Here is a 4,417-nt window from a genome sequence, read left to right as displayed (position 1 = left end):
CGACACTTTTATAAAAAAAAGTACAATCCTTTGTGAGTAGTGTAGGATTAACAACTTCTAGTGAAAGTGGATCAAAATTGATACAAGTACTAGATAAATGATGATTTCTTATTTTTCACCAATCAAGGCCGCCCATCCTTTTTATGTTTTCCAACAGGAAGACTAGTTCCAACAAAAAGAACTCAACGAACATAGGAGGGGGTATTAGTATTCAAGTTAGTGGGCTTATTCTCACGTGAGAAGAATTAAAAGTATTACTAACAAAACCTTGTCTATTTTTAGGGGAAGGGATAGAATGGTGTTAAAATATAGTGCCTCCGGACAGTACACAGTTAAAAAAGCTTACAAGTTTACAGTTTATGGAGAGGCAAAGAGAACCACTGAAAATCATACACAAACATGGAACATGCACACATTTAGAGAACCAACTTAGAAGAAGCAGCTACATATGTTGATGATGATGATTATACCGATAGAGGGTTTCCGAGTATGGTTACTTGAAATTCTGTTTTAAGTCCAGAATATTCTCCTCAAAGTAGAAGTGGTAGCATGGGATGGCATAAATGAACGTTTGGTTCCCTTACTCGAACCCGTAAAATCATTTGCAATCCGCGGCATTTGAAATGGGAGGATTGGCGGTGAAACCTCGAAATTTAGCATTCTAATCACTTGTTTGATTGATGGTCGAGAATTGAAATCAGGGTGAGCGCAGCTTAACCCCACAATCATCAACCGTTCCATTTGTTGCTGGTTGAACTTTCCCTCTAGTCGTGGATCAGCTGCTTCAATGTGCTTCCCTTTCGCATACAACCCCCAAAGCCACTCCACTATGTTTATTTCATTCCTATTTGCATTTGCCAATATAGGCCTTCTTCCACAAGCAATCTCCAGAGCAACGATCCCAAAACTGTAAACATCTGTTTCTTGGCTAGCCGTGCCCGATGAAACATACTCTGGAGCCATATACCCTAGCGTCCCCCCGCATTTCGTGCTTTGCGGTGCTTTCTCATGGGACACAATCCTAGCCAACCCGAAATCTCCAGTTTAGCATTGAAATTTGAATCCAACAATACATTGCTTGCCTTTATATCCCTATGTAACACACATGATTTGCATTCGAAATGCAAGTATTGCAACGAAGAGGCTAGTCCTTGGGCAATATCATACCTTAATCTCCATTCTAACAGCCTTTCTCCGTCGAAAAGATGGGAATCTAAGCTTCCATTCAACATGAACTCATAAACAAGGAGTAATTCCTTCTTTTCATGATACCAACCAATTAGTTGCACCAAGTTCTTATGCCTCAATTGGCTAGTGATCCTTACCTCAGAAGCATACTCTTTTATGCCTTGGCTAGATATCGTTGATATCCTCTTAATTGCTACCTCAGAGTCCAAATCCTTCAAAAATCCTCTATAAACTGCACCAAATCCTCCTCCTCCTATTTTCAGTCGCTTTGCGAAGTTATTAGTGGCTTCAAGCAGTTCAGCAAATGTTCTTTTCTTGGCTCCTGTAACCCTTTCGAACTCCTTGTCCATGGACCTAACTGCAAATACTTCATTTTTTTCTCTCTTCTTCTTCTTCTTCTTCAGAAAAAGAAAGATCAAGCATATCCCAAAAAGCAATATGAAGGAACCAATAACAACAAATCCCACCTTCATTATGGTATTGAATTTGATATTACCTTTTTTATTCCCAGGAATCTGCAAATGTGAACTGAAATACCATGAATGAATGGTGTCAATCGTAGTAAATCCCCGTCGCAGATGCAAAGCCGAAAGTTACCCATTCTGACAAGTAATCCCTCAGATCAAGTTCATACTGCATGCTTTGTTGGATGGTGGTATTATCTTCTCCAAACCCTGTAAAGGAAACCTGCAAAATTTTCGAACTTGCATTGTAACTGATCCAAACATCAATTATTTCCCCATCCAGACCACCGCTGTACCATTCAATGGTCTTATTCGAAACTACAGAGTTGATATCGATGCCGACGTGATTATTTTCAGGGTCCCAATCATTATGATAAGTATCGAATTCCACAGCAACGAAGGGGTTTTCAGTGGAGTTGAATAAGAGAGTCCCTGTTGCAAGACCGATCCCGCTTCCGTCGGGTGCATCAGGAACATGGTATTCAAGGGAAGCGACGAAAAAGGCAAGCCCATCAGCTGGGGTTATATTGGTTTGAGCTTGGATGGAAAAGGTGAAATGGGTGGTGAAACCGGCAAGGTTCCCAGTGTATTTGTCCCAAAGATGCATCGGCTCAGTATATATGGCATGGCCACTCCTCCAAACGTCGAGATTGGTTAGTTGGATCGTTGAATTTATTGGACGAGCGTCACCTTTGTATCTTATATTGTCATTGCTAGTATCAAAGCTGGTGAAGTTGAAGGATTGTGAAGCTGCCCAAGGCAATATCAACATTAAAAACAAGATTCTAACATCCATGATCCAAGAAATGATAAGCAAAACTGCATTGTAGGAGGGATTATTTAACGAGACTCAGTAGCAGCATAATTAATATCGTCACAAATTATAGTTTATGATTATTTACATGCAAAAGCCAAAGCCCATCTCTTCCCTTATCACTTTCTAATAAAAATACGCATTTATTACATTGCTTTTGTCGTATTAAAATTTTCATTTATTACGAAAAATTAATTAGAAATAATTATATGAAACAATGACGCATTAACATTTTTCAATAACTTAATGTTATATCAATATTTTTATCTTAAAAAAAATTAAATCTAAAAGAAAATTTTAAAATTTAAAATAAAATTAATGATATGACATTAAACTATTAAAAATGAATAATATCCTTGTTTTCATATAATCTTTTCTTTAATTCATATTCCAACCTTAATTTTATTTTAAAAAATACCCTGTTCCAATCATCCATATCTATGATTAAGAATGGGCTCAAAGGCAGGTTTTTATATTATTATTGTCATTTTCATTGTGTTAATACACAAAGAGGTTATGGCATCTTCAGGGATGGAGATAAGGGATCCTTAGTCTAGGGTTTTTCTTATCCTTGTCTCTCTCATTTGAGTCCCAGACTATATAAGGGATGGTAAGTTGGAGCTAGCAGAGTACGAAGCCCTTCAGGGTTGGATGCAAATGTCCGTGCACGGTGTCCACATCATGTGAGCGAAGATATTATCAATGATCTTGTCGAGCCAACGGTTCCGTGGATGTAAAGTCAGTACAAGAAGATTGATGGAATGTCTTACTGCGAGGTCCTTGACAAGAAACCAGATGATAAGATATAACATTGTCATTGTCATATTATTGCTTTTGTCCTTGTTCTCGTATTTCTTATTGTTTAAGTTTCATCGTCGTTGTCACCTCGTGAAATTTTATTTTTTACCTCAGCTTTTCATCTTTTCAAATATCCATAGTACCAAATAAATGAAGACAATCTTTTTGTGTATTAGTTTTTTAGGTGGCATACGTTATATGTGATATATACGTATAATTGTTGTCATTATTTGATATTTTTTTATTTTATGTAATTAATATAATTAATCATTATTAAAATAATCTAAATATGTAAACTATTCTAATAATAAAAGAACTTAACTAGTAATTAAGGTAATTGTGTAAGATTAAAAAACTATATGAGATAAATCTTAAAATTATACATTAACTTTGATATAATTTGTAAGGTTATTTTACCAAATTGATCCAAAAACTTTTGATATTTACAAAAATGACTCAAGTTCAAAAATAATCACCAAAATGACCTAAGATGAATAGTAGAATAGGATTTTGGCCTTCTAATGGCCAGCACCACCTAGTATTTTGGCCCCATGATTACGTGATGATGACTTTAAAAAATTAAATTTTTTGGTTTTGGCCTTCCAATGGCCGGCACCAGGTATTTTTTTAAATTGTATCATACTGCTACAAAAATATCATTTTTTTAAAAAAATTTGGTTCTGGCCTTCTAATGGCCGGCACCAATACAAAAAAAAATTCAAATTTTTTTAGGTATTGGCTTTCTAATGACCTGCACCAGGTACAAAAAAAAATTCAAATTTTTTTAGGTGCTGGCCTTCTAATTTTTTTCCATACGAAAAAACTAAAATTTTTTTTGTACCTGGTGCTGACCATTAGAAGGCCAGAACCATTTTTTTTTAAATACTGGTAGTTTGGTGCTAACCATTAGAAGGCCAGCACCTAAAAAAAATTGAATTTTTTTTTCGTACTTGGTGCCGGCCATTAGAAGGCCAGAACCATTTTTTTAAATATTGGTATTTTTGTATACCAGTATGATACGATTTTAAAAAAAATACCCTGGTGCTGTCCATTGGAAGACCAGAACCAAAAAATTCAATTTTTTAAAGTCTGACACAATCCTCAAGTAATCATGGGACCAAAATACCAAGTGGTGCCGACCATTAGAAGGCCA

The 4,417-nt window shown here is 35.8% G+C and overlaps 1 pseudogene; it reads right to left on the bottom strand.

The window, feature by feature from the left end:
* Nucleotides 1-285: 285 nt before the first annotated feature.
* On the bottom strand, nucleotides 286-2,443 carry LOC107894949 (L-type lectin-domain containing receptor kinase IX.1-like; annotated as a pseudogene).
* Between the last annotated feature and the right edge of the window lie 1,974 nt (nucleotides 2,444-4,417).

Source organism: Gossypium hirsutum, chromosome A13 (genome assembly GCF_007990345.1).
Source record: "Gossypium hirsutum isolate 1008001.06 chromosome A13, Gossypium_hirsutum_v2.1, whole genome shotgun sequence".
NCBI classification, from domain to species: Eukaryota; Viridiplantae; Streptophyta; class Magnoliopsida; order Malvales; family Malvaceae; genus Gossypium; species Gossypium hirsutum.
Note: the sequence above shows the minus strand (reverse complement) of the source record. Positions and strands in the feature narration are given on the sequence as shown.